Source organism: Oryctolagus cuniculus, chromosome Y (genome assembly GCF_051225735.1).
Source record: "Oryctolagus cuniculus isolate XC-2025 breed Fujian yellow rabbit chromosome Y, ASM5122573v1, whole genome shotgun sequence".
NCBI classification, from domain to species: domain Eukaryota; kingdom Metazoa; phylum Chordata; class Mammalia; order Lagomorpha; family Leporidae; genus Oryctolagus; species Oryctolagus cuniculus.
Window position 1 is genome coordinate 21,901,088 of NC_142889.1, and position 11,309 is coordinate 21,912,396.

An 11,309-nucleotide genomic window follows, 5' to 3' on the forward strand; every position below is an offset into this window, starting at 1 on the left:
TAGTCACCAGGACAGTCTGGGGTCCCCTGGGCACATTGGCTTAGTCACCAGGAAGGTCTGGGGTCCCTGTGGGCACATCGGTTTAGTCACCAGGATGGTCTGGGGTCCCCTGGGCTTGTCGGCTTAGTCACCAGGTCACCAGGACATCTTTTGAATGCAGCAGCAAAGGGGCACATCCTGTGCCATAAAACTCAGCACGAGGTGCCAGGAGCCCTGTCCAAGGTCCATGTCCATGACCCCATCTGTGACATCCCATTAGGTTCTGGAATTACTCACAGCAGCTGAAATGTCACACAGGTGCCTGCTCTGCCAGGCTTCAGGCTGCCCAAGCCACCCCTGTGGCTGAGGCCACTCCTTCACCAAATCCCCCCCAGCACTGCCCTTCCTGCTCTCAGTAGGGTCCTCAGGTCACATTAGGCCCCCTGTACGCTGGGGCCTGCCGGGGGAAGGGGGCTCCCTACTCATCCTCATCAGGCACTAGGCAGCGCCATGCTGCCTGACAGATATGTGGCTCTAGCACGTGAACAACACTCCTTCACAGCAGCCACATGTCCTCCTGCCCTGGCATCTGAGGACAGGAGGGGAGTCCACACACACTGCACCAGACACTGGCTCCAGAGGACCACTGCAGGGACAGAGGCAGGGACGGGGCAAGGGGAGGCCTGGGCGGGGCTGCACATTGGACACCTTGGGTCAGGGATGCTCAGCCTGGACTTTGGATGAGGGGGTGGGTAGCTTGCTGCTCCCAGGTACATGTGGGTCAGCGCCCTGGGGCCTCCCCTCACTCAAGCTGGGCAGCTTAACCAAGCACACAGCACAGGGCTTCCCTTGGCAGCCCTGGATCACTCGGGGGTGATGAGCAGGCCCGGGGCAGGGCACATGCTCACAGGCCCACGGCCCATGGCCAGGTCTTCCATGAGCTTCCTCCTGGCTGTTCATGATGGGGTCTTGAGAGGACTCAGTGGTGGGCTCTGCTCCCCTGACAGTAGGGAGGGGACTGACCTGAAGGAAGAAGGCCCCAAGGACAGGCCCTGCCCTGTGTCTCAGATGACCCCTCCCCCAACAGCGATGTGCCCGGCTCCTCTAGCCTCAGTCTAGGATGGTCTTGAAGACTGCGGTCAGGGCCGGGTCAGCTGCAGCCTCCAGGGCCTCCCAGTGGACGTCGCCCAGGCCCAGCACAGAGGCACCCAGCAGGCTGGGCCGCTGCGCCCGCTCGTAATTGAGCATGCTGAACAGAGTCCTGATGTGCGAGGTCCAGGACCGGGCCTGGGGCACACAGGATGCAGCTTCAGGGGGGCTGTAAAGGGTGGGCAGCCACAAGCCCACCCAGCTTCCCAGGGTCCTGGGAGAGCCCAATGCAGAGCCAGCCTTCAGCCCACTGGCCGGGCTCCTCAGGGTTCCTGTCACTGCACCTCAGGAACCCTCACCCAGCAACACATGTGACCCTCAGGGATGCTAGCCATCCATCCAGCTCCAGCTGAGCAGCTGCCTGGGGCTGGGGTCCGCAGCACCCCCCCCCCCACAGAGGCCAGGTCCTTGGAGTGACTGCAGCAACGTTAACTGATGACAAAATCACCCCACCGTGGCAGAGGCACCAGCAGCCATGGGGGCAAAGCCACAAAAAGAGCCACAGGGGGTGGGGGAGCCACGGGACGAGTCCTGCGGTCCTCAGGGGGCAGCGACAGCTGTTCTTCCCTCCCCTCCATGCGGCGCCATGGCAGGATTCTGAGGGCCCTGGCCAGTGCCCCCTGTGGGCTCCCAGACCCAGCTGGGTACCTCCCCCAGCTCCTCATCCACTCACAGCAGGACCCATCTTTGAGCACACAGGCACAAGCCTGTGAGCTTTTGTGTGGGGCAAGATGGAGGCCAGGTCACCTTCTCCCTGCGGAATGTTCTGGCTCCCACCACAGAGTCCGGGTTCACAATGGGCCGCAGCCCACTGGACTTGGGGATGAAGCATAGTCTGGCCATGGGCAGGGCCAACCTGGCCTGCTGCTAGACCTCTGCATCCGACAGCTCCCGCAGCTGTACCTGCTCCAGGTGCTGCCTTCAACACACCTGGGGCTGGGGTCAGGGCCGGGGTCAGAGGGGGTCAGGGCCATGGGCAGGGCCGACCTGGCTGCTGCTGGACCTCTGCATCTGACAGCTCCTGCAGCTGCACCCACTCCAGGTGCTGCCTGCAACATGCCCAGGGCTGGGGTCAGGGCTGGGGTCAGGGACAGGGTCAGGGCTGGCCTGGCCTGCTGCTGGACCTCCGCGTCTGACAGCTCCCACAGCTGCACCCACTCCAGGTGCTGCCTGCAACACGCCCCGGGGCTGGGGTCAGGGAACCTTGGTCCCTGTGGACACAGCACACTCTGTGGGGCGGGGCGAGGGCTACAGATGCCCTCACCCACCACAGACACCTCCCAGGAACCCCCACATGGGGGCCTGAGGCTCCCATCCCACACCTGGCATGACTCGGCGTAATCAGTCCTGATCCCTCAGTCTGACTCAGCAGAACCAGGAGCCAGCATCTCCACCATTCAGGCCCCATCCCCTGATGCCACCCCCACCAAGGTCATCCAGAGGGGATGCCTGTACCCCCAGGTGTCCCTGCAGGAGGGGTCTCTGCGACTCACGACCCAAGTCCCTCAGAAGCGCCCTGAGGGGACTGAGCCCAAGCATGAGCATATAGGGTGTGGGCCAGCACAGGGTCTCTGCAGGCCAGCACAGGGCTACCATGGGCCAGCACAGGGCCTCCCCTCCACGGGCCAGCACAGGGCCTCGCAGCCTGTGGGGAGCCGGGACATGGATGCCACACGCGGTACCTGATGCCTACGCTTTGCAGCCTGCTCCAGACGCTCCTGTGGTAGAAGAGGAACTGGTTCTTCTGGAACGTGGTCTCCATGACGTAGAAGAAGGACCTGAGCAGCCCCACCACATAGATGTCCAGCAGCCAGAACAGGAACCTAGCCAGGATCCCCTCCCTCAGTCTGTGCTCCATGGCCGGGACGTGGCCATGCCCTGGAACGAGGCAGACCCCGAACGTGCACCCTCACGAGGCAGCCACGGTGGGAGTGCAGGGCATGAGGGACCCTGCAGTCCTGAACTGGCTGCCCTGGCTTTGGTGAACATGTCGCTGCACGTGTACTGGCCCCTGGCATCCCATTGCACATGCGGCTCACAGGCAACGCTCGGGTTGGCACGCAGAGCAGACAACATGGAAAGGGCTCCCAGGTGTGACGTCAAACTCACAGCCTCCAGGTGGAAGAACAGGGGCTGGCGGGACACACAGCATGGTTACACGGCTGGACCCCTGTGGACCCTGGCATCAGACCTCGCAAGCAACTCAGGGCCCACCAATAACTGGTTCAAGAGAAACTGGGGAGGGGCTGGGGCAGGGCAGACCCTGACCATAGGGACGGCCGCTAGGCGAGCAGGGACAGTGGCCAGAGTCCAGGTCCCTGCTCAGGACAGCCAACGGCACTGGGCCGGGTTTAATGCCCTCAGCCACCCACAGGTGGCTTACAAGGACCCAAAGGCAGAAGACGGCAAAGCCCGAGGAACGGGGACACCAGGGAGGCAGCGGCGATGGTGCCGGGGACCTGGAGGCTACTCCTGGCTCCTGGCTTTGGGGACTGCTGCAGGCATTTCAGTGGTGAGCCAGAGGATGGGTGCTGTCTCACCATCTCTCTCTGCCTCTCAAAGAAATGATGAGCAGCACACTCTGGCCAGCCTCTCCCTAAATGCCGTCCAGTGGGCTGGAAGTAATGGAAATCTCACCCGTGTGTGTGGCTGAGCTACAGCTAAGCCAAGGAACCCAGCAGAGTAAAAACCCAGGAGCAAATGGCACCGCGGTTTCACACCCAGCCGAGGATGGCGCTGTGGAGCGGTCAGCTGAGCCAGGGGGTGGCAGAGCGCAGGAGATGGCCCCTGGGGCCAAGGCTCGTGTAGCAGCCAAGGGTCCCACCATGTGCCTGCGTGGAGACTGAGAACTCACCACCCCACGTCACCCCTGCAGTCGACCATGCTGAGCGGGTAGAGCTGACCCTCGGGAGCCTGGCACAGGAGCCGTAGGATACCACCCAGGCCTCATGGTTCAACTGTCCCCCTGTGCAGGCTCCGCCACCTCAGAAGTCACCACAGAGGGACCGGTGCTGTGGAGTTGCAGGTTAAGGACCGCATGCAACGCCGGCATTCATGGGAGAGCCGAGCGCCAGTCCTGGCTGCTCCACCTCCCTGCTAATGTTCCTGGAAAAGCAGTGGAAGATGGCCCCAGTGCTTGGGTCCCTGCACTCAGGTGGGAGGCCTGGAGGAAGCTCCTGGCTTCAGCCTGGCCCAGCCCGGGCAGTTGCAGCCATCTGGGGAATGAACCAGCAAATGAAAGCTCTCTCTCTTTTCTTCTCTTTCAAAATAAATCAAATCTTTTAAAAAGTAACTGATATCAAAATAACTGCATATTACTACATAAGGTGCAGCAAAAGCAGTACTTAGAGGCTAATGCATAGCCACACATCCACCATCAGAAATTTATAGAATGACAGGAAAGCCTGAAAAAGGCATTAGGAAGAAGATAAACAGAAATCACTGAAATTCAAAACAAAGGCTTGAGAGAGGACCCCATGGGACAACAGAACTCAGTCACTCTGAAGGTCAAAGGGCAATGGGGGAGGGGTGACAGGAGGCTGAGCCAGACACAGAGCCACACACAAGAACACAGGGTCAGCCCTCAGGGAGGGGAGGACTCAGCAGGCAGCACACAGTGGCCTGGGTGAGGCCATCCGGCCGACGCCGAGGGCACAGCGAGGGAGACAGGGTCCCCGCAGCTGCAGCAAGAGGGACCAGAAACAGCCCAGCACCAGCAGCACCACCTCTCCCGTGCACAGCCCACACTGGGAAAGCTGACTCATCCTGCCCCATGCAGCAGGCGGCCAGCTGGCCTGGCAGGAGGCAGATCCCCAACCCCAGCATCTCTGCTCCCTCCGCGAAGGCAGTAGAGTGGCCACTGCCTGAGCACACAATGTCTGGGTGGGTGCACAGAGCAGTGCTGGGGGTGCCCGGGGCCGATGTCACACCTCCCGCTGTGGGGGCATTTCCACGACACAAGGACAGAGCGGTCACTGCATATCTCCATCACTGGCCAGGTTTCTTGGGGAGCCTGACAGGGCATCCACCCCTACAAGCCCTCCCCGTCGGGCCTTAGGGAGGCAGCCATCTGACTCAAGCCCCACCTATCCAGGAGCAGCCCGGGAGGTGGGGGGCCTGAGCTGGCAGACACTGCCACAGTCCCCTGGAGCTCAAATGGGAAACATCATGGGGGCGCTGGCTCAGCCACACAGGGAGCCAGGGCAGGAGCCCCATTCCCTCCTCCTGGGCAGCACTCACAGGAAGTCTAATCTTGCTCCTCTCCCCTGCCCAGCACATGACCCGACATCCCCCACCCCACCCCATCAGCAGGGGACCGTCCAGTCCAGGGGGCGCGGGGCAGCCTTACCCACCACCCCCTCAGCTCCCGGCTTGGCGCTGGCCGACGCCAGCTCACCTGGGCTCTCGCACAGCCAGGTGCAGTCCTGCACCCTCACCTACCAGATCAGCTCCCGAGATGAACTTCTTTGTATTCCTCGGGAGGGAAGCTTGTGCCTGGAGCCCCAGAGGCGCGCGGGGGGGGGGGGGGAGGGGAGGGGGGACGGGCGGCACTGACAGGCCAGCAGGAACTCATGCACCTGCCACGGGCTGCTGTGCTGCTGCAGGAGCCTCACCAGGCGCCAGGCGCCAGGAGCCCGTATCCTCCTGGGGGTCAGCGGCCGGCCTTGAGGACTGCACCTGCGTGGCCGGCCCCCGCAGCGGGCAGTGGGTCCGGAGGAGCGAGCCATAGGGGCACCGCGTGTGGTTCGCAAGCAGCTTCCGGAACCGGGGCCGCGGCCTGCGGCTACCCCTGGACCTCGGCATCCAGCCCAGGAAGATGGCCTCCAGCAGCCTCCGGGCGCCCGCCAGGCTGGGCCGCAGGGAGCTCAGTGGGAAAGATGCGCGCAGCCGCTCGCCATCGCCCAGTAGTAGAGGAAGCGCTTGGTCTCCGCAAACACTTGAGCCTTCGGACGTGGTGACCACCGGGCAGCGGAGTGACCGGGCTCCCGCTTAGTCCACTCCCGTGGAAGCCCTGGAGCGTGTTGTCTCCGAACACTCCGCAGGCGTCATCCCGCAGGCCCGGGACACGCCCACGCCCCGAACTGCAGGCTGGCGAGCCCAGGGGCGCCCAGGCCTCGCCACCGCTGCTGTTCCGAACTCATTGCGTGGCCACGGGGCCCACCTGGGTCCCACAAGCGCATGGTGCAGGAGGGCCGGGCCTGGGCGACGGGCGCAGAGCTCCTACAGAGGCGGCCCACACACCTGGTAGGCGCAGCTCAGGGACAGCAGCAGGTAGAGCGCGCAGCGCGCCAGCAGGTGCATGAGCATGTTGCCCACGTGGCGCAGCAGCAGCCCCCACGCGCCGCTGTCGCGCAGCGTCTCAGTCACCGTGTTGGGCAGGTTGCTGCTCCTGCAGGTGGTGAAGGCCCAGGGCAGGCCTCCGCGGGCGCCGTCCAGCAGCACGAAGCTGAAGGCTAAGTCTCGGCCTGCAGCGCCAGAATTCCATATAGGCATTAGTTCATGTACCAGCTGCTCCACTTCAGATCCAGCCCCCTGTTAATGGCCTGGGAATACAGTGGAGGATGGCCAAATACTTGGGCCCCTGCACCTGCGTGGGAGGTCTGGAAAAAGTTCCTGACTCCTGGTTTTGGATTGGCCCAGTTCTGGCCATTGTGGCCAACTGGAGAGTGAGCCAGCAAATGGAAGACCTAGTCTCAATAATTCTCAAATAAATAAGTAAATCTTAAAAAAAAATTAAAAACGGAGCAGAGATGGCCACAACAGAATGTTCTAGGCTAGGCCAAAGCCAGGCACTCCATTCAGGTCTCCCACATGTGTGGCATAGGTCCAACACTTTGGCCATTTTCCAAACTAGGACCAGAATTATAGAGGGGACATAAATCAGCACTCCAATATGGGATGTCGGCACTGCAAGTAGTAGCTTAACCACTGTGCCTCAAAGCCAGCCCCAAAACGATTCCATTTGAAGTCAAATGTACATCATCATACAGATCTAGTTGAAATTTAGACAATTCTTGTTCAAAATAACTACCCTGGACTTAACACAAATTTATCAGCCTGGAAGTAATGAGGAACAGTTGCCTCAGATTTTGCCCCCTCACCTTTCTGTGCATTTATCTAGGCCATCCTGTAACAGCCCTCCTCCCAAAGATGTCCTTATCTCCTGAACCTGTGAATGTGTTAGCTTACGTGGCAAAACAGACTGCAAGTGTGATTGTGTCTAAGTTCTCAGGGTAAGAAAATTAACCCAGATAAAGTAGGTGAGACCATTCTCAGTACACGAAGTCTTTACAAGTGAAGAAGCTTTGCTAGCTGTGGTCAGAGGAACAGTGGACTGCAGAAGGACAATGAGATGGTGGAAAAAGCCTCCAGTCAAGGAATGCAGGCATCTTCCAGCAACTCCCAAAAGCAAGCAGATTCTCCCATGGAATCTGTGAAGAACTGTGGCCAGCAAAAGGAAACTCAGGCAGCGAGGACTGCCTTGAGCACTAATAATGAGCATTTGGTGCCAGGAGTGCTCCCCAGACACTACCATAACTGAAAAGGCCCTCCCAGACTTTCAATGTCCCTGAGGTAGTGCAACCCCGTCCTAGCTGAGAATCACTGCATTCATGAAGAGCGACTTGTCAGAAACATTGAGAATGAATAATCAGATTCTAAGACTGAAGTTCAAATATTCTGATTGATGTTAATAATTACTTTTAATGTACTCATAGGCCTTATTTTCTATTATAAATAAAATATTCAAAATTAACACACATCATATTATTTATGTACTTCAATGAAATACATGTGGCAAGCAATTTTATTCCTAACTTTCTGATCAATTTCCTTACCAGGTCAGCCATTCATAACCCATCACTAGAATGGAATCTACACTTATCTTAGCCAAAAGCCTGAGAAGCAATTAGAATGGAATCTAATGGAAGCCAAAGGGAGATATATTTTTTGACTCTAAAAGAATATATGGTGGGAAATGTGGCACCGCAGATAAAGCTACCATTTGGGACACCTGGTCTGTCATATATATTCTTTCTATACCTAATGTGGGGAGGGTTTTTATAATTAAGAGGTTTTAAAATTTTTAAGGTTTATTTTTTATTTATTTGAAAGTCAGAGTTAGAGAGAGAGAGGGAGAGACAGAGAGAGACAGAGGGGGGTCCTCCATCTGCTGGTTCACTCCCCAAATGGCTGCAACACCTGGTGCTAGGCCAGGCTAAAGCCAGGAGCCAGGAGTTTCATCCAGGTCTCCCAGGTCAGTGCAGAGGTCCGAGCAAAACTAGGCCATTTTGGAATGCTGACTCAAAGTTCTAGCTGCTCTGCTTCTGATATAGGTTTGTGCTGATGCACCTTTAGAGGCAGCAGATGTTGCCTCAAATGTCTGTGACCTGACCCTGACACCCACTGCCAAAACCCAGATGGAATTCCAGGCTTCTATCTCTGGCCTGGCCCAGCAGAAGCAGTTACAGTCATTCGTGGACTGAAGAAGAAGTTGGAAAATCTGTCATTCTGCCTTTCAATTATATTAAAATAAACATTTTTTTAAAAGAAACACACTCATTTAAAACCATTTAAAAATAAATTCAGTATGATGAACTTCACTCTCAACAGTATGATTTTGGTATTGTGCTAAATTATAATTTCATATATGAAATACGAACCGGAAGATTTTACTGTAGGGGCTGGCACTGTAGTGTGGTGGGTTAAACTGCCACCTGAGAAACCAGCATCCTATATGGGCACCAGTTCAATTCCAGGCTGCTCTGCTTCTGATCCAGCTTCCTGATAATTCACCTGGGAAGGATGAGGAAGATGAATTTGGTCTGGCCCAACTCCTGCTATTGCGGCCATTTGGGGAGTGAACCAGTTGATGGAAGATCTCTCTCTCTCCTTCTCCTTCTGTAATTCTGCCTTTCAAATAAAATAAATAAATCTTTTAAAAAATAGATTTTGTTGTACTCACCTAAGGAGTTAAGAAGGAATAATACTTTGATATTTCAAAGATGAATATTTTTTTAAATAATAAGTGACATAATATATGTGAGGGCTTCAAAAATTTCTTCAAAAAATGCAAATTGAAAAGGAGGGTAGAGGAGGAAAGTGTCACTATGTCCTTAAATCTGTATATATGAAATATATGAAATTTGTATAACTTAAATAAAATTTTTTAAAAAATGCATATTTTCCACAAATTTATTGATGGAAATTTAACTTCTGTTAATGTATTTGTATCATCCTATTTTTATGGTCTTGCAAATAATGAGACTTTAGGGAACTTTAAAGAGCTTAGAGGGAAAAGGAGAGTTAGTATCAGCACTTCAAAACTCTGCCAAAGAAGGATTCCATGAACAAACAATAATTTGGGGCTTGGTTGTCACTTTTGCTTGGTCATTCTGGTTATCTGAAGGCTTTATTTCATTATTTGCATTTGTGACTCTAATACTATACCAATGAAAGTACAGGAACAAAACTGCATGAGACAGGATCAGGGCATCAGGTTGAGGCAAGAGACAGCTGCAGCTTAATTAGAGAAGCAAAGAAAGAGAAGAAAATTCTGAGAGCTTCAAAAGGTAAAAAACTTGTTTTTCTACTTGCTTCACATAGGATAAGTTACTCAAAGTTACCTACGTAGGGTTAATTTTGGGAAACACCTGTACAGTGACATTTCCCAAGGATCAACAAATGTCACAAAACTGCTAATTAAGTTAAATCCTGAGGAACATCTCTTCAGACAAAAAAAGGTTATACAAAGATCCATATGTAAAAAAAAAAAGAAAGAAAAAAAAAAAAGAAAGAGGCCGGTGCTGTGGCTCAATAGGATAATCCTCTGCCTTGTGGCACCAGCACACTGGGTTCTAGTCCCGGTTGCTCCTCTTCCAGGCCAGCTCTCTGCTGTGGCCCGGGAGTGCAGTGGAGGATGGCCCAAGTGCTTGGGCCCTGCACCCCATGGGAGACCAGGATAAGCACCTGGCTCTTAGCTTCAGATCAGCACGGTGCGCTGGCTGCAACACGCCAGCCGCAGTGGCCATTGGAGGGTGAACCAATGGCAAAGGAAGACCTTTCTCTCTGTCTCTCTCTCTCACTGTCCACTCTGCCTGTCAAAAAAAAAAAAAAAAAAGATCCATATGTATCACAAAGATCAAAACAGAAAAGCCCATCAACTGAAACAAACAAAAATAGATGACTGAGATCCACCTTGGTACTATAAAGAGAAAAAGCTATGGCCACAATCTTCCATGAGAACTTCTAGAAAAGAGAAATCAGCTCCATGACAGCATCAGCCCACCTTCAAGACTCCTTACCTAACAATCAGCCTTTTAGAAACCTCTGCCCCAACACCCTCTAGGATCCTTAAATTCTTTCAAAATAAATCTAAAAAAAAAAAAAAAAAGTTCTCCCTGGCTTACTCTTCTCCCAATCTACATAAATGGCAACATGCCAGTTAAATTTGCAGAAGTGGCTGCTTAAAGGCATGTCTTTAGCCAGTGCTACTTGTCCCTTTACCCTTATTCAAGAACCCACAGTGCTTATTGCCAGGAACATTTTTCTCTTTATTTACCTGTTTATATAAAGGCCTCTCACAGGTTGGAGAGAGAATGTCTCTCTCTGTTTCAGTTGGACAAGCCTCAAAAGATTCTGGCACAAGGAAAACACTAAAAAGATTCATAAAAATCAATAAATTAAAAAATAATTAATAAACTAATATTGTAAGAGGCTCATCCAAAATACGAAAGGTGAGGCCAGCATTGTGGCATAGTGGGTAAAGCTGCCAACTGCAGCACTGGCATCCCATATGGGTGCCAGTTCAAATCCTGGCTGCTCTACATCTGATCAAGCTCCCTGCATAATGCCCCAAATACTTGGGCCCCTGCACCCACATGGGAGATGTGGAAGAAGCTCCTGGCTCCTGGCTTTGGACTGACCCAGCCCAACCACTGTGGCCATTTGGGAAGTGAGCCAGCCAAAGAAATATCTCTGTCTCCCACCCCACCAACTATACCCCATAACTTCACCTTTCAAATAAATAAAATCTTTAAAAGGAAAAAAAAATGGTTTCCTCATAAGGGTTCCTTCCCTTGCCCTGCCAGCAAAAAGAAACCAATTTCTTCAACTTTTGTTATATATCACCAACCACATGCAAATTGTTTTTTGAGAGGACAATTGCTGCTTCTTTCAAAAAT

At 54.0% G+C, this 11,309-nt stretch overlaps 1 pseudogene; it reads right to left on the bottom strand.

Annotated features, from left to right (window-relative positions):
* Positions 1–1,089: 1,089 nt before the first annotated feature.
* On the bottom strand, positions 1,090–6,621 carry LOC149119363 (telomerase reverse transcriptase-like; annotated as a pseudogene).
* Between the last annotated feature and the right edge of the window lie 4,688 nt (positions 6,622–11,309).